Source organism: Monodon monoceros, unplaced genomic scaffold (genome assembly GCF_005190385.1).
Source record: "Monodon monoceros isolate NGI ecotype Baffin Bay Population unplaced genomic scaffold, NGI_Narwhal_1 Super_Scaffold_11, whole genome shotgun sequence".
NCBI lineage: Eukaryota > Metazoa > Chordata > Mammalia > Artiodactyla > Monodontidae > Monodon > Monodon monoceros.
Genome location: NW_021703767.1, coordinates 85,492,265 through 85,514,641, shown reverse-complemented (window position 1 = coordinate 85,514,641; position 22,377 = coordinate 85,492,265).

Sequence of the window (22,377 nt, the reverse complement as noted above, 5' to 3'; positions counted from 1 at the left end):
GTGCCTAGCCTAGTCTCTCACTTACTGCTTGCCAAGTTGAGAAGATGACATTTTTCCTAGCAACATTTAGTAAATCAAAAAGGAAGAAAAGCAGCATTGGGAAAAAGGGAAAGAAGAGTCCTCTGTCTTTAGTTGGAAATTGAACTAAGCAAAAAAAAGGAGCTGGTGACGGTGGTAGGGTAATAGCCATTTCTGTGGGTGGCCCAGGAGAAAGAAACAGGAGCTTGCTGGAGAGTAAACGTGAACGTCTGATTTCTGTGGCGCTCTGAATCTCGAAGCATTGGAAGTATGTGTTAAGGATATGACTCCTCTGTGGAGAGTTTTAGGTAATGTGGTGAATTTTAGGAGAATTATTCAGTCAGGGTGACCTTGTTGTACAGGAGGTGAGCAATAGTTTATAAGGCCCATAGAGGGTCAGTGGGGGGTTGTGGAGTAGATTGAAAGGAAGAATGTCCAGTCCAAGTGCAAAAACTAAATATTTGAGAACTTAAAACTTCAAAATGGGGTACAGGAAAAGTAAATGGGGTAGAGGAAAAGTAAAATGAGGTTATTTTGGAAAGAGAAAATCCATCTCAGGTTTGATTAATTCAACCCCCAAATTATCAAATGAGTAATAACCTATCACATTTGGTTAGAGCTATAGAGCCTTCAATTAAATAGAGGCTGAACATTTAAATTTGATTAAGTAAGGTGACTTCTAATAATACAGGCAATTAGCCTGTGGAATGTGCAGGTGGAGAATGAGAAGGAGGAAACAATGCTGCATTTTGAAAGCTGGTTTAGTAATTTTTAATACAATAATACCTTAGGCTTTTATAGAACTTTCAATTTACAATACTCCTTAATCTTCATTATCTCATTTGAGCCTTGCATCCCCCTGTTGGGCAGGTAAAGAAAGCCATGCTCCCAAAAATGGGCAGAAGACCTAAATAGACATTTCTCCAAAGAAGATATACAGATTGCCAACAAACACATGAAAGAATGCTCAACATCATTAATCATTAGAGAAATGCAAATCAAAACTACAATGAGATATCATCTCACACCGGTCAGAATGGCCATCATCAAAAAATCTACAAACAATAAATGCTGGAGAGGGTGTGGAGAAAAGGGAACCCCCTTGCACTGTTGGTGGGAATGTAAGTTGATACAGCCACTATGGAGAACAGTATGGAGCTTCCTTAAAAAACTAAAAATAGAACTACCATACGACCCAGCAATCCCACTACTGGGCATATACCCTGAGAAAACCATAATTCAAAAAGAGTCATGTAGGGCTTCCCTGGTGGCGCTGTGGTTAAGAATCCGCCTGCCAATGCAGGGGACATGGGTTTGAGCCCTGGTCCAGGAAGATCCCACATGCTGCGTAGCAACTAAGTCCGTGCACCACAACTACATGAGCTTGTGCTCTAGAGTGCGAGAGCCACAACTACTGAGCCCGCGTGCCACAACTACTGAAGCCCATGCGCCTGGAGCCCATGCTCCGCAACAAGAGAAACCACCGCAATGAGAAGCCCGCGCAACTGCAACGAAGTGTAGCCCCTGCTCGCTGCAACTAGAGAAAGCCCGCACGCAGCAATGAAGACCCAATGCAGCCAAAAATAAAAAATAAAAAAAAAAAGAGTCATGTACCAAAATGTTCATTGCAGCTCTATTTACAATAGCCAGGACATGGAAGCAACCTAAGTGTCCATCAACAGATGAATGGATAAAGAAGATGTGGCACATATATACAATGGAGTATTACTCAGCCATAAAAAGAAACGAAATTGAGTTATTTGTAGTGAGGTGGATGGACCTAGAGTCTGTCATACAGAGTGAAGTAAGTCAGAAAGAGAAAGATAAATACCGTATGCTAACACATATATATGGAATCTAAGAAAAAAAAGGGTCATGCAGAACCTAGGGGCGAGATGGGAATAAAGACACAGACCTACTAGAGAATGGACTTGAGGACATGGGGAGGGGGAAGGGTAAGCTGGGACAAAGTGAGACAGTGGCATGGACATATATACACTACCAAACGTAAAACAGATAGCTAGTGGGAAGCAGCTGCATAGCACAGGGAGATCAGCTTGGTGCTTTGTGACCACCTAGAGGGGTGGAATAGAGGGTGGGAGGGAGGGAGACACAAGAGGTAAGAGATATGGGAACATATGTATATGTATAACTGATTCACTTTGTTATAAAGCAGAAACTAACACACCATTGTAAAGCAATTATACTCCAATAAAGATGTTAAAAAAAAAAAAAAAAAAGCCATGCTCACACCTGGGTCTCCTCACTTCAAGCCTGGACTTCCTGTGTTCCTTCCACAGCCCCTGCTACCTCTCTGATGGTGGGGAAGATAGATTCAGAGTGTTTGGAGTTCTTAGCTGTCATTCAATTAATACACGAAAATGTGGTTTGAAAAAAGCTATTTGAATGAAAGCAACTATTCCACACACTATGTGACACAGTGCTATGTATGGTAAATATCCACTAATATTTGGGAAACAAATGAACTGTTGCATAGTTTCCCTAGGCATTCTAGTGTTTCTAGAAGGTACCTGAGAGGTAGCTTGGTGGGGGACCAGAGGTGGTGAAGGTGGACAGGGGAGAAAAATGGAAAGACAGACCTATGGTGCTCCAGCCCCTTTAACCCCAGAAACTCCCTTTTCTTTGTCTTAGATAGTAAGTGTTATGGGTTGAATTGTGTGTCCCACCCCCAAATTCATATGTTGAAGTTCTAACCTCCAGTACCTCAGAATATGAATGTGTTTGGCAATGGTCTTTAAAGAGGTAATTAAGTTAAAATGAGGTAATAAGCGTGGGCCCTAATGCAGTCTGACTGGTATCCTTGTAAGAAGACATTTGTACCCAGAGGGAGAACCCTGTGAAGACATGAGGAGAAGACAGCCATCTACAAGCCAAGGAGAAAGGCCTCAGAAGAAACCAACCATACTGACGACTTGATCTTCTACTTCTAGCCTCCAGAATTATGAGAAAATAAATTTCTGTTGTTTATGCCACCCAGTCTGTGGTACTTTATTGTAGCAGCCTGAGCAAATGAATGCATTAAGATTCTGAGAGTTTAAGGGAGTTAAAAGACAGAGAGATGGGGGTTGAGGAGGAGGAGAGAATGTTCTTAAGAGATTTATAAAACTATGATTCTACGGTTTAAGATTATTTTCCATGAGAGTCAGATACATACTTTTTTTATCTTTAAATCACATAAACTATCAGTAAGTAGAGGTCTATCTCTTTGAGGTGACCAAGTCTACAGCTTCGTTGGGTAAGTAGATCAAAACAGCTTCTACATTTTATTTTCCAGCTCTAGAACATTAACAGGCAATTTAGGCACGCATTGCATCATGCAGCATAATTACCATTGTTCTTGAAAAAGAGTTAAACATTAGTTTCTAAACTGTATGTGGCACAAACTGATTCTGTGGCTGCTTCTTCCTCCACCCTCTTGTACTGAACACTTCAGACTTTGAGGGTCTTCTAAAGGCCCTGAAGAAAAACTCAAATCATTTCACAAAGGCAAGGAACACATACCGTTTTTTGCATAATTTGAAACCTCTGGGGAAGAATTCTAGATTTGTTAATATTACTATTTGTTTCAAAATTATCTTGGTTCCCCTGGGCCTGAGCAAATGGCCAAGAAAAGGCAAACTAGCTCCCCAACAAGTTTTAGGATGGTGTGATGAAACCACTGTCAATTAAGGATACATTTGGTAGGAGTATCATTGTGAAGAAAATTTTCACTGCTATTTGCAAAAAGAAATCGGCAGGAAGGCATGAAATGAAATTGTTTCTAAAAGAGCTATATATAAGAATTCATATTTGGGATCCATTGTCATTTTCCTTGATTCCAAGGCTGTATCATTTGCAGATGAAATTAACGTCAGATTTCTACTCTTCACGCCTGCTGTAGTAACAATACTGAAACTGCTCTGAAAGACCCATCTTTTGTATTCTCAAGTTTGAACCTAAATTTTAAAGAGATCTGAACGAAATAAAATGTGAAAATTTCTTATTTAGTTAAAAAAATTTAAAAAAAACAGAAAAAACCACACAGGACAAGAACATATGCTTACTGCCTTTCTTAATAAACATTGTATGGAATTCTTTAAGAACATGAGTGGTTGAAGCCTTTTAAAAAATGATCAGACAATTGTCTAATTAGGAAGTGGAGAAGAAAACACTATTTGTTTTACTTACAGACTAGAAAAATAATGCTTCACATGAAAGCATAACTTACTCTGAATGATCTGTTGTGTCAGTACCTGGCAAATTTTTTAAATGAAGACAATTATGTGTAATGTAAATACAGACTATCTGTCATTGACCATTTTCTGGTGATGGAATCTGCAAACTGCTTCTCTCACAGGATCATCCTTCTAGGCTAGGATGTGAGCTGGTAACAACAACCAAAATGCATATTTGATTACCTCATTGGCCCTCAGAATCCTGGCAGACTCCTCCAACAGAGTCTATTGTTTGTAAAAGGCGTATTGTTGGTAAAAGGTCATTGGTGAGGTTAGCTTTCAGCCCAATATTATTTATTTATGTAAGTTTTGGAGCACATATGACCTGTCATCTTGAAACCTAGGTTTGGGCAATGAATGCAAAGGACAGAAACGGAGCACATCTTCTTGTATATGCTGGGAGCTGGCAGCCTTGCAGGAGTAGTTCTAAATTGTCATTCCCAGCCCTTTCTTTGAAAGACAGGGGTATTTTACAGTCTTATACTTACTGCCACAGATCACATTAGGTTTGCATAATCTAAGCTGCTTGTGAGTGAGACTGACTACACTATCAGGACAAAATGCTATAATTCACCCTACACGACGAGTCTAAAGCAAGTTCCCAATTCTGCATGAGCATGCAGTTCACCACTGTGAGTTCTAAATCAGTGTCTCTTTATGTTTTTTAGTATCCTGCAGTGTCCTTGAAATAATAAATATTCCCTAACTTTTAAAAAGTTTGGTTTTATACGTTTGTTTGCAAATTGCTTCAGAATTCAGAGAATAATTTTTTCCTTTAAACCATGGTTACAAATATGTCAATAAAAGCCAGTGCTTATTAGAGCTAATATTGCCAAAATATTGCAAGGCTTAAACTGTATTCTTCACTAATAAGCAAAACTAGAATAGAATCAAGTGCAATTAGAATTAGTTTCAGGGCTTCCCTGGTGGCGCAGTGGTTGAGAGTCCGCCTGCCGATGCAGGGGACACGGGTTCGTGTCCCGGTCTGGGAAGATCCCACATGCCGTGGAGCGGCTAGGCCCGTGAGCCGTGGCTGCTGAGCCTGCGCGTCCGGGGCCTGTGCTCCGCAACGGGAGAGGCCACAACAGTGAGAGGCCCACGTACCGCCAAAAAAAAAAAAAAAGAAGAATTAGTTTCATATTTATCTTGATCACTGGTGTCTAAGGAAAAAGTTTAATTAGAGAAAGTTGAGGCAGAAAATGGGGACTTCTCAGTATTTGAAGGACTTTAAAAGGATGAAGGCTTTAAGGATGTCTAGCCTAACGATGGAAATGGTTTACCTTTCCTTTATACAAATGTATTGTTAACCATGCTCTAATGCTTATCGATAATAATTAGTATTGTTCTTTGGGCTCACAATGGTGTATAAACAGAGGGCTTGAGAAAGTATGGGAGAAAAATATTTCTGAAGAAATAAGCAAGGATTAAATGTGTTGGAAAGAAAAAACGGAGTTAAAGAGATATAAGTATGTATATGAAAAAAATTACCAGGATAGAATTTATGATACTTTCAAGGTTGAAATACAAGGAAAAATTATCTAACCTATCACCTCCTCACCTGCAGGGAAAGAAAGGAGGGAGTGGGACAGAGGCTTGGGGCTTGATGGCTCCCCATTACTATTACTCTGGGTGATAGTGTAGCTTGGCAGCTACCTGGAATGGGCAAAGGGGCAGGAGGCAGCGAGGAAGAGGGGCAGGAACCCATGGGCCAGCTATATAAACAAGGCATTTGTAGCTCAAGGACGATTTATTATAATAGGTGTTATAGTATTATACCATTAGAGAAAGATAATATTTATGAGATCATAGCCAGTACAGTTTTGTGTTGTGTGTGTACTTACTATCTTCCACGCACTGTTTATAATGTTTATAAACATCATCTCATTTAACCGTATTAATCCTAAAAGAGAGATATAATTGCCACTATTTTCCAGATAAAGAAACAAGTTACATAAAAGTTAAGCATATTGTCCAAGAGAGCAGAGGTTTTAACTGGTGGCCCTGAGATTTGAGCCCTGAGCTGGCTGCACTGAACCAGTGCTCTGGTCCGGAATGAGACATGAGGTCCCCTCTCCCATCCATACTGAGGTATCATCCCATTAAAATATAAGAAAAAATGTACACTTAGTACAGTGTTGAGTGCAAATTAAATATTAACTAAATATTGAGATTATTGTCTACTGAAGTAAACTGTTGCTTGTTAAATACCAACACGGCCGATATTGGGTCTTGGTATTCACTCTTGATTTTGCTTCTTTCTGCATTTCAGTAGTTTTTTTCTGCCCTCCAGGCATCTCACAGTCATATATTTCTATCTTCTTGGAAATCCACCGATTTCCCTTTCATGTGTTTGCCAGCCTACCAGCTCTGTGAGAGCAAGGGACTGTTCAGGACCATAGTAGGCACTCATTAAATATTTGTTAGATTGAATCATTTCATCCAACAACTGGATCATTTATTTTGGGTAGTAGGGGGCAATCAAAAATTTAGTTCCAAGGACAAACATCTGTACTTTAATATATTACAATTTAAAAATTTGAAGTAAAACTTCAGAAACATAGGGGATTTTTTGTCCAGAGGCTGTGGTAACACATCCCGTCATTTACCATTAGGATTTTCAACATAAATAGTATATTTCCATGTTTACACTAAATCACCAACATGAACAATTTAAGCATTACTCTTCACCAGTTATACAAGACACTTCATTTGAATTCTATTACACGCATAGCACTATGCCTCTCTTCCTAAATTTTTAAAAATTACATTTAGAAACAAGAGTGAATATTGTAACTAAACAAGTTCATAATCATGTTTCTGAGATTTATAGTCTGCCTTCTTTGCTGTCTATCCATTCATGGGTGTAGAAAACAAGAATATTTTATTCTTGTTCTGATATGTCCTACTAATACATGTTTATGGAATAAAATTGCCATGGTTATTAAAAGAGTCTATGACATTTTCTAAAGCGTGTGGATATTGCCTGCACGGCCTGGCTCAATTCCAATTTGGGTAATTACATTCTGCTGTCTGGTTACCTTAGCGATCCTCTCTTTTGCTCTGTGGGTCCTTACGGTGGTTGAGCTCAGCTGAGATATCCCTGTTTGCCATCCCTAGTTTCAAATAATAGGAGCTGGAGGCAATCTAGTCTTTGGAAATTTATATTCCAGCTATTTTGACAAACTTAAAATTTTGTACACATTCTGGGGTGTGTAGTAAAGCCTGGCTTCCTAATCTGAATTTCCTTGAAATAGAGTGGGCAGTCTAATCAGGGAGAAAATTGTGAACCTTGTTTTCTTTCTCCTGTTTTTGATCATATTTATTATTCCTATGGAAATTGGAGGAATTTTCTGAGTCTACTTAATCTCTCCTGTCTCTGAACCTTCATAGCAATTTGCTAGAACTTCTGTTCTTGTTCTTAGAGTCTGCCTTGAGGTAGAGCTGCTTGTGGGTTTATCTTAGGCCCAGGATGAATGTTAAATTTCTCGACTATACGGGCCTCTGCATTTTTTTCATACTGATGGAAACCTTCACAGAATTGCATGTTGTAGATTTCAATAAATGACGGATGAATGACACTTCCTTTGGGTTAACATTATTTACTATTAAAGACTGAGCCTATGTTTTGGACACTAGCAGGCAATTTATTATGCAATCTAATGGGATTGTTTCAATTGAAATATTTCAGTTCCTGGACATTGGCATCACTATATTGTGGCAGGTTGCCCATAGAGACAGCTGCTTCCCTCCCTTGCGCCTTCCCCACACCAATTTACTCTTAGAAAGCTTAAGGGTTCCAAGCCAGGATTATTATAAGGTTATTATTGGGACTGCAATCACAGTTTGCTCTGCACTGGAAGATTCAATTTGTTCAGAAAGGGCAATTCAGAGCAGAGAGTTCCCAAACTTTGATTTACTCTAACAAAAAGAATGGAGGGTCTAGCTATAGCTGCCCCATCCCCTTGACCCAAGCACATTTTTTTCCTCCCATGGAAGGAAGCATATTAAAATGCAGATGCCTTAGAATGACTTTACTATAGGGTTAAACTTGCATTGGCTTTAAGTTTTGAAATGTAAGTAATTCATAAATGTCAGTACTTTAAGAAATGAAATTCTTGGTACACATCCCTCAGTAGAACTCCTTGTGTTCATATCTTACTTCAGATTCAGGTTGTTCTCAGGGACCCCTAAGGCTACTCTCCTACCCATTGAAGCCTCATCTTGGGGAATTACTCATCCTGTGCTTGGTACTTTAGTAACATCAAACTGCTATTCTTTCCCTGCACACAATGACTGTTTCTTTGGCCTGGAATGCCATGTTACTATCCCTGTCTGGCTGACACTTATGCATCCTTAAAGACTCAGTTTCACCAGGAGTGAAAACCCTAGAGGCAGGGTCAGGTCTCCCTCATCTGTGGTTCCCTAATGTCTTGAGTATATCTTCACATTTATCCTTTCTTATAGAAATGATCCGTTTCTGTGTAGTCTTCCTTTACTCTTGGCGGAACAGAACTAAGATTCCTTAGACATTGCATGTACATAGCAGAACCACTTGCTGGGGATCCTTATTATGGGGTGACTCTTCTCAGGACTCTAGTCTGCAAGGAGAAAGTAAATACAAAGGACAATGAAAACAAGATGGAGCCAGAGCAAGAAAGGTCATATTTACCTACGTCTCCTTTTCCGCTTTCTGTGTGTTAAATGCAGTTCAAGTATTTACTGTTTTGCTTTTTTTTAAAGATGAATTTGTTTTATACTTAATAAGAAAAGAACTTAATTGCCCTCTAGTTCAGCTCTTAGGGACTTCTTTCTAAAAGATTAATCTGTAAACCTCAAATTCTAGCTTCTCTTTTAGAAGAGCTATTTTCTGTTATTTGGAAATTTTCAAAATTGAATCTTTACCCCAGCGGGGAATGAGTCATTTTGGTAAATACTTCTAATATTTAAGAGTCAGAAGTTCATAGGTTTTAATTCAAGATTGACTCACTGCTATGGTGCCATGGTATCAATGAATACCAAATTAAAAATCTACATTGTACTTGAAATCTGAAAAATGATTATTATATTCCCTCAAGAGGCAGTGTGATATTGTCAGAAGGGTACTGACCTCGGCAAGAGAAAGCTAATATTCCAGTCTCAGATTTGCCATCGCCAGCTGTCGGACTTTGGGAAAGTCATTTGGCCTCTTCGAGGCTCAGTTTCTGCTTCTGCAAGGTGGTGATATTTGGAGGCTGGGCTGATGACAACAGCAACAGTGGCAACCACAACAATCAAAACTAAAAAACTAGAAGGCATATCCAGGTGCTCCACGCAAGAAAACAATTGGAGGGAATCTAGACATTTTTTAAACATCCTCCCTTTCATATGAAACATTGGGAAAACATGTTTTGATTTCCCTAATTCGACAGGATTACCTAACGCATGATGACACTGTAAAGATTTAATTTTAAAAATCTTTTGTGTAAACTTGATATACTGGATTGAAAGTCTGGAGACACGTGGTCTGGTTCTTGCTGTTGGAGGAAGGCTGGCATTATGGCGCCTGCAAGAGACTGGATGGAGGTATTCAAGCCATGCCAATCAGCTTTTGCCAAATCTAGGGAGGCGATATGGCCTAGTACTTCAGAGCATGGGCTTCAAATCTCAGGTTTGCTCCTTATTAACAGTGTGACATTAGACAACTTGCTTAACCTCTGTGGAAATCAGTCTTCTCATTTGGAAAAGGAGGATAATGTCTAACCAAAGGGGTTTGAGAAAGACTACTTGCATCATGATATGTTAAGGATGCAATAAGTGATAGCAATTATTGTGAGGTGGCCTATATGAGTCTCGGAGTCACCTGGGGATTGGGCCCCAACCTTGTTGGAGCTATCATCTCAGACTTAGTGGCTAGAGTCCTGACTCCTAATGATAACAATAAACAACATTTATAGAATAGGTAATAGACCTGCACATAGATTACCTCATTTTCTCATCATAATAATCCTGGAAGCAAGGCAAGTATGAATCCATTTTATGGACAAAGAAACTGAAGCTAATAATTTAAATGATATAGGGCTTCCCTGGTGGCGCAGTGGTTGAGAGTCCGCCTGCCGATGCAGGGGACACGGGTTCGTGCCCCGGTCTGGGAAGATCCCACATGCCGTGTAGCGGCTGGGCCCGTGGCCACGGCCGCTGAGCCTCCGCGTCCAGAGCCTGTGCTCCACAACAGGAGAGGCCACAGCGGTGAGAGGCCCGCGTACCGCAAAAAAAAAAAAAAAAAAAGATACAGCTAAGATCACCCATCTAGTATGTAGCAGACTTGGGGCTCCAACCAAGGTCTTCTGTTGCCTAATCCTCATGTGTTCCTTGTGATCCTAGTTCTACAGAGCGCTAATGATCTGTGGCTTTAGGTCAGTTGCCTAATTTGTCTGTTCAGTTTAATTAATAAAATGATTAGAAAAGCTTTAAGAATGTGTCTATGATTTCAGGCAGTTTAGGGACGGATAACGTACAAATTCTGAAGAAGATATTTTGAAAAATAACTTTACCTTAAGAAGAAATATATGCTATTATTGAATATCTAAAGTAGCAAATTGAGGATAATTTTGACTTTTGTTTGGGAGGGTGGCACAGATAGTGAAATGGGGGAGGAACAATAAGGGCCTTTAATTTTAGTGGTAACGTTTTATTTCCTAAGCTGACGGTAAATATATGGTAGTTGTTATATTGTTGTTTGTTTGTTTTTTTACTAATTGATATCGGAAATATTTCATAATAAACCTTCCCAAAAAAGACTGGAAGGAAACCACACACATAAAGAAATATATTGGTGCATAAAAAGGTATTTTAATATTTTCATAACCTTATGTCAAAGATGTTTTACACTGGAGAGTCGCATCATGGGGGACAGTTTAAACATTATAAGGAACCCATTTATATTCCCTAATAATCCTTAACACTTCCCATAGTTAATCTCAACTTTACATTTGGGGTCATAAATCTATTTATATTTCTCTTGGCTGGGACTGTGGGTTTGGTTGCAGGACTGTTAAGAAAAACTAAGAAAACCAGAACTTTTCAATAAGTTGCCTTGTTTATGAACAGTCTGTTTTAAGGAATAGACAGTTTCAAGTTCCTACCAATCAAACAAAGGTGCAAATGGACAGCACAGCTGCCAATGAGTCAGAATCCTTATGGCGCTGCTGCCAATGACCTAAGCTCACATTGGCACAATGCTTTATAGTTTACAAAGCACTTTCACACATAAGAGTGTGCTAATACAAATAGTATGCTAATAGAAAATGCTAATAGTGTTAAGTGATTTTGCCAGTTGAAGAAACCAAGGGGCAAAGTCTAGGATTAATCAGCTGGTGAAGGCTAGAGCCAGGACTGGAACCCACGTTTTTTACTGCAAAAGCCCAAGATTGTTTTAGAACTATAACATCTTTCTATTTGCAGTCCTACATCTAGAACTTTTTAGCTTGTGAGCTAGTCATTTATACCAGATTGCTATTACCTTGGTTTTAACTTTCACCTTTCTTCAATTTTAGAGGTTTTGACCTCTTTCCTACTGAAATGATTAAATGTAACCAAGACGTTCTAGAGGTTACCAAATGTACACAGGTTTTGATGATTTTGGCTGTTTATATACTTCACTGCTACTCCTTTCAGTTTTCCTTCTAGGAACAAGAAAGGGAAGTTGACTTTTCCATTGTTGTTTGGAAAAATAAGGATATCAAGACAAACAGTCCACCACAAATCCTGCCAATAAAACTAAACAAAAACTATGGCTCCTCTCCTGGGGCCCAGGATTTTGTCAGTGGTTCAGGTGAAGGCAGAGGGGTCTTTGCATTTTTGTCTTGGCGTCCAACACATTGGCTTGTACAAATTTGGAATTCAACTGATTTGCTTTAATTTTACCTAAGCCCTTACATTCTCTGCTTCTAGCCTGTTCTTCTGCTGTGGTAAAACAAACAAATAAACAAAAAACCAAAAAAACACTATTGTGCTCAAATCAGTCAAAGTAATCATTAAAAAGAGAACTACTTCAATGATTTTCTGAAATTGGTGAAATTATTTACACAGGGACTTATGCCTTTTTCTGTTATACTTAAAAACTTTGTGCCAAGTTTTTATGAATTCCATTGCAAATACCCATTCTTTTTTTTTTTTTTTTTTTTTTGCGGTACGCGGTCCTCTCACTGTTGTGGCCTCTCCCGTTGCGGAGCACAGGCTCCGGACGCACAGGCTCAGCGGCCATGGCTCACGAGTCCAGCCGCTCCGCGGCACGTGGGATCCTCCCGGACCAGGGCACGAACCTGTGTCCCCTGCATTGGTAGGCAGACTCTCAACCACTGCACCACCAGGGAAGCCCCAAATACCCATTCTTAATGTGAATTTTACTTATGAGGTAACTAATTAATATCTTCCAGTTACTTTTCTGAGAAATATATTTTCTTCTTCCTAGTAATTTATCCAAAGGAAAAAATAATGTTTTATTCTTACCAAAGATGATGACCCTACTAAATGAACAATGAGTTTGATGCTTTTAACTGCAAGGTTGCATTTAGTTCTCATCACTGAGCCTAAGGGGTAGGTCACATTATTCCTATTTTACAGATGAGCAAACAAACTCAAGGAGGTGAAATAACTTGCCATGTATGTGCCGTACACCAAGAAGTGACAGAGCAGGTGTATCTGAATCTTTTCATAACATCACATTCTCTACAGAGATGAAAATTAGAGGCGCAGTAATCATTTCATTTATCAATCCCGCAGGAGCTTCTCTGTGGATATATTGTTGAATGACCAACTAATGCCTTCATGAGATGTCTGGCTTTGTGGCCCATTGGGAATAAATTGGACCTTTAGTTCAGAGAAAAAGCATTCAAAGGTTGTGGGTGAATTTGGAAGGGATACCGAGGAGCCCATTTTCATACACAGTGATACAGCTAGGCAGAGCAATCTAACCAAATGTCCTACAAAACATATATTATCCCCAAGAGTTCCAGGATGAAACTTATTTCAACTCAGCAAACATTTTGTGTGTGTGCATGCAAACTTGCTAGGTGTCAGACACTCTTAGTGAACATTAATGGTACTCAAAGGTAAATAACATGTGATTTCTGCCCTTCAGGATCTCAAGATCTAATGAAGAAGACTGAGGTCTATAAATACAAGGCAGAACACTGATTTTTTTTTCTTCCCATTCCTTAAGTGATGATCTTCACTAGGATTCTATCTTCAGTCATTTCCTTTTCTTACTTCCTTTCTCACCCTAGGAAAACTCATTTATGTTCTTTATTTCAACCATCACACAATGAGTTGCAACTCCCAGATATTTATCTCTCCTGGATTCTAGTCTCCTATTTGTAGCTGTCTTCTGGACATACCCAACTGTGTTCATCAGATATTTTAAATGCTATATATACAGAATGAAACCTTTCCTCCTTTTTATATTCTCTGTTTGATTTGATGGCATCATTGTACATCAGTTTTCCACACTAAAAACCTTAAATGCATAATTTATCTTTCCATCAGTCTCCCATTCCTCATGTTCAGTTGTTCATTAAATCCTGTGAATTTGTATCTCCTAAATATGCCTTGAATTTGATACTTTATCTCTGTCTTCACAGCTATGGTTTCAGTTCAGCTACATTTCATCTCTTATCTGGACTACGACAATCATCTAACTCATCTCAGCCTTTTATTTCTTTTCCTTCAAATCCAGCCTCTATAGGTTGCCTGGTTGATCTTTCTAAAATATAGTTGCTAACATGACTTTCATTTGTCTAAAACCTTTCAGTGGTTCCCTCCTATCTACTGAAATAAGTTCAAATCATTATCATAGCCCTACTAATCTGTTATTGAGCTAGTCCTTCCTGCCACTCTTTTTGTGCCAAGCACGTTCATTGACTTTGTTTCTGGGTTGATATTCAGCGGGCGTGTATAGGTAAGACCATTGTTAATTCTGATTGGTCAGTACACATGCCCACTGGTTGTTAAATATTTTGAATAGCATCCTTTCTTTAGCAATACTGATCTGTTTTCCATTCTGCTATCGTGTACTTTTGTGCCCTTTGAATAGTTAAAACTAACTAACTAACAGACAACATCTAACTAACTGACTAACTAACAGACAACATCTGTCAGGAACATTATTCTCTTCTTCTCTACCCAGCAAATTAATATTAATTCTTCAAGACACCTGCTCAAATAACACGTCCTCTGTAATATCTTTCCTATTTTCCCTATATCCAGGCAGAATTTTTGTCCCCCTCTGGCCTTTCAAAAACACATTGTGCATATGTTGGTTATAGCATTTATCACATTATATTGCAAACATCACTTACCAACTTAGGAAATATTCAAGAAAAACCTTCTAAAAAAATCTCTGTTGCATAGCTTAGTATTTGGTACACAGCAAGAACTATCATAAAACATGTACTGGATTGACAGATAGATGGATCTAGAAAAGTTTACGATAGGATTCAAGTTTTGTTCTGAAGGCAAAGTTGAAGATTAAGGCAGGAAAGGCATTCCAGGGTGAAAGACTAGAATGTGCCCAAAGCAGGAAAGATCAGTATTTTATGGAACAGTGAGTCTAAGTGTAAGATGCAGTAGGTTATAGGAAGTAGTTTAATATAAGTAAGTTAGGATCAAATTGTGGAGGGCTCTGATAAAGAAGTTAGGACTGTATCCTATGTATGTTGAATATCTTCACATCAAAGGACTGTGAACAAGGAGTGATGTTTTCCAAACTACGTTTCAGCGGGGCATCTCTAATTAGCACTATCCTATGATAACGGAAGACTGGGAGCTTGTGGGTGGCCACAGTGCAAGAAGGGTCAGATGAATAAGGCTCTATCTAAGTCTGTGAGAGTGCAGAGATGGAAATAAAGATGAGATTCATTTTGGAGGCAGAATTGGCAAGATTTTGTAACTGATAAAGTATAGGGTTAAAGGGAGAGAGAGATTAACAATAATTACAGTATTTCAAAATTGAGTGATTAAGAGACCAGACAAGGTACATCACAGGAGGCTTTGTGGAGTTTATGTTTGGTGAATTAAATAAGACAGAAGTACATAGATGCTACCAGTTATAGACTCATACTTTCACCCTAAAAGCCCCAATTATAAAGCTTACCTCACATATTTTATATGTTTATCTTAATTTCCAGTACAAAACTCACTGAAAGGTTCAGTAGCAGTGCTGGTCAGCACTTCTAATCACTGTTGTGTAGAACTGATGAAGATAATTGAACTAACATATACAGTTAAGAATGTTTCTTTTTTATGGGGTTAGGGAAGAACAAGCTCTATCTCAAATGTATTCATTGCCAAAAAATTTGTTTTATATGTTGGAAAATGCATTATTCTAGTGTCATTAGCTATACCAATACATTATTAACTTAGAGCACAAGAGAAAAGAGCAAATCTCATTCAATTAACAGGGTACAGAGTGTCTGTGCTGTCTAATATGGTAACCACTAGCCATATATGGCTGTCGAGCACTTGAAATGTGGTTAGTTTAAACTGAGATGTAATGTAAAATGCGCACTAGATCTTGAAGCCTTAGTACAAAGATGAAATAATATCAAATTTGTCAATAATTTATTATATTCAATACATGTTGAAATGATACTACTTTGGATACATTGGTTATATGAAGTGTATTATCAAAATCAATTCCACCTGTTTCTCTCTACTTTTTTAATGTGGCTCCTAGAACATTTAGAATTACATACAAGGTTCACATTATATTTCTGTTGGATGGTGCCAGAATGTTTTTCTTACTCAAAAACCAGCCAACAGATATTTATTTAGCTTGTAGTGTACAGATGGTTTTGCTATGTTCTAAAAGCTTTGAAGTTAGCTGAGGAGTTGCAATTGCATAAATTATGTATTTTTAGAGCTTGATAACATTTTGATCAATAAACAGGACATTGGTTAGAAAAGCAGATTGAAATGTCTGTGGATTCGCTCTGTCTCCCCCCTTAAACATTAGTTTTATTGTCTTACACTTTCTCCCCAATATCCTGTTTGGTGATTTGTAAGGATCCACTAATCTTCTGTTTGTTACAAAACAGTCAGGAATTTGATTTACAAGTTCCCAGAACCCTCGGGCTAGTGGAAAAGAATTAGCACATATCCACATTTGGTGGCCAGGATGCAGAGCCCTGGAATATAATCACTATGCTTAACTATTCTCAAACTATACTCAACATATCTTATTCTTTTTCTGAAGAATCAGAAGATGCTTACCAAGGTGTTAGGCCTTGGGGTCATCCAGAATATTACCTGCTAGCCATGGTACAGAAGAAGGAGGAAGAAGCGGAGGGAGAATGGAGAGAGAAAGAGATTATATGTAATTTATAAATATTGGGATTTTAAATAAAAAAGAATTTAGCTTGTAGTGATGGCCTTACTGATAGTGTATTTGCACTACCCTTCCAGATAAAACATGTGAATGTGTGTGATTGTACAGAAACAACTGTTTTTTAAGCAAAATGACTTGTTATTGGCCCATATCTTAATTTTTATTTTTTGATCAAGGCACCTAGTTTTCCATGCCTTGGTTCCTTCACCTTTCAAATGGAAGAGATTTTTATTCTGTTGTGTTTTGTTTTTATGGAAATGAGAAGTAAATGCTTTATGTTTTAAAAAGCTAACTTCCTGATTATAATGGAAAGTGCTTCAGTGCTACAACAATGTACTGAATAGACTAAAGTGGCAGAAACAATGTAATACAGAAGATGCAAAATATTCTTTGAAAATGGCGACTTCGTTTTAGACGAGATTTTGACTGGGTTAGAGTAATGCTGATGGAAATAAACAAGTAGCTGAAAACCATTTATGAATACCAAGATACGAGTGCAGTTTAGCTTTGCAATTCTCAATTAAGAGCCTGTGCGGGAACATCTCTTATTTAAAAAGAGCTGCCTGAATTGAGGTTATGTTCACTTTCCCAAGTGCCAGTCTGGATGTGTTTTTATATTTTGATTACTAAAAAGGATTTTATTTCCTTTGAAAAAAGAAAATTTACATCACTTACTGAATAACCCACATCGTGTACTCTAAAAGTATGCACAAGCAATGCAAAACCAGGAAAGATGGCTAAGTTTTCAAATGAGTAGCGCTCATTTTTGGGTATAAAGAATTGAATTATTCAAGGCTAGACTGCATTTTCAAATATTAGTTACACAGTTTTGTGAAACATTGTTAACATTCTTGTTGACTCTGAATAAGTATTAATAATATGCAGATTGTACCTGGGGTGCACTCTGTATTCTGGCTGCATAGTATGTCAAATGTACCAATGTTTCTATGCATTTGGAGTGTTTCTGTGTCAGTATTAAAATATACGCTACTAACTTCAATATCTACTCAGTCTCAAAATAAAAAATCTATGCCAATGGCCTTGCTTTTTTATAGAATTTATATTCTTTAAAGTATCAGTGACACTTAAACATTTTGGTTTTTACTTACAGCCTTACAATAAAAGGAATTAAACCATTAAAAAACAAAAATAAAAGCACCTTACTCACTGAAGCAAAGATACATGAAGTTCTGTCTGTTAGGCTAAGCCACCTCACAGGATTAATGAAGCAGCCAGGTCTCCAAATATGGAGGAACTGCATTGGCAGCTAAAATAACTGAGAGATTCAGCAGTCTTCAGCTTCTAAACCATGTCTTTATTTTGAGCTAAATTTCATTCACTGATTCAATAATTGTTAAGTTCCTATTATGGATCAGGCTTGAGCAAAATAAACATGATTGCTGGCTTCATGGTACTTCCCGACTAGTGTCTGGGGGACAAGGGGAGTTGACAAATAGTGGCTAGGTAATTGTGCAGATAAATATGGCAATAAGAAGCAGTAGCTAAGAGCACATACTCTGGACCCAGACACGGGTCGAGTCCTGGCTCCACCACTTTCTAGCTGTGGAATCTTGGGCAAGCAATTTAATGTCTCCGTGACTCATCATCTCCCTCCACAAGGTTGCTGTGAGGTATTTGTTAAAACGTCTAGTAGCCTGGCACATAATAAATGCTTTATATTTGTATTATTATTCTTTTCTTAAACTGTAATAAGGGCTATGAGGGATGTAATAACACTGATGATCTTATCCAGAGCTGACAGTGGGGGGTCAGAGAACGCTTTCCTAAGGAAAGGATGTTTGAATTGGGATCTGCAGAATGAGTGGGACATAAGTAGATTGAAGGGATTGGAGGTGGAGAAGAGAGTGGGGTTGAAGTTGTGAAAGAACTTTCCAAGCAGTGGGAAGAACACGTGCAAACACCCTGAGGCAGGAGGGAATGTGCCACATTCAAGGTCCCCAGAGTAGCCCAGGGTGGCTGGAGTCCAGGGAGGGAGAAGAGGAATGACGAGAGAAGAGGTGGTACTGACTTTGCTCACTGCAGGAACTTGAGTTTCCTTAGACTTTTTATTTTTATAGTTTTGCTTTCTCTCCCCCATCCACACCCCTCTCCCCCTCCAAGCAAAAGATAGGGGAACGAATAGTCCTCTGTCCCTTCTCTACTCAGCCTTGCAAATAAAAATAATTCACAAGTGGCTCTACATATATAACCAAAATGTAACATTCTGTCTAAATATTAGATGTAAATTAAATTGCCTCTTGGTGTTCAACTTATCTTTTTGTATGCATTATAATCCTCTATTTGTGTTTATGCTCCACAGCTGGAGTGCTGCAACTAGCTGGGAAAAAAAAATTATAATACTCAATACAAAAGAGGTGGGGTGGAAGGGTACTAATTAAACCTAAGTAGTAAGAGACTTAAGGAAAAAGAGATTTCTGTATCTCTCCTAATGGGATGAATGTCATGTTCCAATTCCTACTTTATGTAAAATCCATTATACAATATGTAAAATAATTCTCCAAATCTTGATTTCCTCAATTGAAAATGACCCAGAGCATAAACTATAAGTAGAGGAAGGTTTGAATTTCTTGATCTTTGCACTCTTTTGTTCTCTCCGTACATGATGTCTTAAATCAGCAGAATAATTTAGGAATGGTAGATATTGAAACAACTAATTTTTCTTTTCTATAATCTGCATAGACTTCAAAATGCCTACAAAGCACCAAGTGCCAGTTCATATAATTTGTTGGCAAGGATAAAAAGAAGAAAGGAAATTATTTCCTAAGCGTGTGAATCAGCCCAGCTTTAACAGATATTTTTCTGTCATGTGCAGCCTGAGGGCTTATGCCTATCTGAGCTTTATTTGACAATTACCACTTGCCAGCATAATTAAATGAGAATTTATAAATACTAAGAAAGCATAATGGGGAAGAGCAAATAAGTGCTTATCAGGGTATTGAATAAAGTTGATCGGCTTCAGTGGCAATTTTCATCTCTTATCTTGGTTGTTAACTGGTCTCACGTTTGTGTGTTTTGTTTAGGTTTGATATTTGTTAGGGTGATATTATCTACCTACATATACACATTTTCCTTCCATACAGAATTCTAATATTTCTTTTATTGTTCTTTCTGAAGCCAATGTATTTATGAACTATTGCTGGTATTTTAATTCATAACGTAAATTTAGCACCTAGAATTGCACATATTACTAGAGAAACCCTAAACAAATTACTAATTTTTCTGTTTACCTCCCCCTCACCTTATTTTTTTTTTCGGTGAATAAGTTCTTTTCTGTGCTTTGTCTGTGATTTTCTTTTAATCGGTTTTTTAATCACCTGGGCTTTGCAGTTAATTACATTCCACAGAGTCTCTTCATCTATTTCCTAGAATGCTGGCAGATTTTTTGTAAGTAAGAGAGAAAGCACACATGTAAGCCAGGACTGGCAAGAAGGGCTTCCTAACCTTGCAGTGAGAAGAATGATACTTTATATGCATCACGGAAATTTTGCTATGTTCCTACTGAATATAGAAATTACCCCAAGAAGAATTCTGTAGGGTAGACGGCTTTTGTCCTATCAGTATCTCTTCTCAAGGTCCCTTACCTATTGTAAATATTAGGGCAATCTCTGCAGAAGCTGTTGTTAGGCCATGGACAGAAACACAGTTTTGTCCTGGGTAACCTAGATAAAGCAGTGCAAGAGCAGTCCTCTATTTGAATGGAAACAAATCAGTAGAATGGCAAATATATATATATATATACACAGAGAGAGAGAGAGAGAGAGAGAGAATTTCCACACTTTTAGAAAAGCATGTTTGAAGAAGCAAATGGGTGGGGAAAGCAAGATATTGTTAGTGGGTCGCAAAGAGACTGAGGTCTTTTTTTTTTTTTTTGACACCATGAAATTAAATAATTTTAGTAACTACTGATTAGGGTTGTGGTGGCTTGAGTGAAGAGTGTGGGAATGGCTTATCAGAGGAATAACGAAATAAAAGGCTTTGGTGTTTAAAGTTGTCAATTCCTTGAATTATTCAGCATTTTGTTCTTATAAATAGCAATTATTTGCCTTTTTTAGCACTGAAAAATTATCTTTTATATTCAGATATTTAAATATACAGAGCCATCATTGGGGCAAAAAAAATATCCTAATGTCAGAACAGATTTTTATACAGGGAATAATTTGAAAGTGGTGGATTAGTTTCCACCTTTTGAAACACAGTGCTTTCTATAATCTTCAAACATTATTTAGGATAATGGAAGCCATCATCCTGGTTCTCAAATGTTAGCACTTCCATTAGAATTTGCAGCTACCTCTTATTTTTTATATTAAAATACAAGGCTTAAAAGGTATTATCTTACTAAAGGGGGGCAATTGTAGAGATGATTTGATTGAATAAAGGAAAAAGCTGTACAGGCCTTTTAAGATCAAGGATGTATTGATGGAAAGCTATCATTAGAGACAATTAATGTCCTCCAAGGGAAGAAATTGATTATGGACAAAGATGGACCCTAAGGAGCAGATATGTCTTAATGCTCTAAGGCCTTAAGGATTATGCATTTCATTCACAGCATCTGTATTTTAACCCTTTGTAGTGACTAAAATACTAGCTTATTCTTGCAGAGTGGCATGAATTAAATTTTTTTAAAAAGACTGTGCCTTGTAAAAGATGTTCATAGTGATTGACATTTGATCCTTTAAATAATAATAAAATAATTAAATTTGTAGCGTCATTTCTCTAAATTGCCCTTTAGAGTAGATCTAGACATAAATCTATAGAAGGAATGAAATTAGATAGCGATGGCCATTCTTCGACATTATGGAAGTGTAGTAATGCCCAATCATTACCTTAAAGATGTGCTTTCATATGGAGCCCCTGAACTTCAGCTGCACTTATGCTTCCAAATAACATACCTATTTAACTTTGCTGGTCCTTTCTATAGATCTTGTACAACGCATTCATCATGTTTTTAGCCAGTCCCTAGCAGCCGTGGATCACAATTGGGTACTTAATAAGGTGGCAACCCCACTGGGAACATTTCACATAATTATTCTTAGCAGAAAGAAGATTGTTATGGCTTTTTTCCTCTCTTTTTGAGTTTGGCAAAATTCCAAGTGATTTAGTTTGGGCTCCTAAAAACCCGTTCTATACCATTGGTGAAATATACTTCATGTATACTCTGTATCCTTACTTCCCAGTAGAATACTATATTGCAGGCCAGCAGAGACAGCTGAATTGTACAGTTGTTCTCCTCGAATCTGGGACCAGCCGCAGAACAAGTGAGTGATAAAAACTGCTTTTAGGCCACAAACTTCAGAGGGTGTCAATCTGAGCATGGGAATGTTTTGAGAAATCATTATCACTCAAGACTTCACTGTACTCTCTGACAGTGCATTATGGTTATTACTAAATAATTAGGAGAAGCTCATGCACAGTTGTAAATAGCTTATCCAGAGAGCTCTATGATTTTAAGTATCAGTTAAGGGTGGTTAGGCCCTGGACCCTAACTTTGGGCTTATTGAGTTTAGAAATAACTTATTTAGTTAGCTCATATCATTAAAACAGTTTAAATTCTCATAATTTAAAGGTATATCTTGATGCTCTTGGACCTTAAAGATTATGCATTTCATTCACCACTGAATGATTTTTTTTCAAAAATTTCAAGCAATTTGGAAATCACTATTTTAAAGAATAGTGGGTGAGTATGCATTCTACTGTGGTGCAACTGGATTATAAGTTTAAGTCTCCCAGCCGCTATTGCCAACT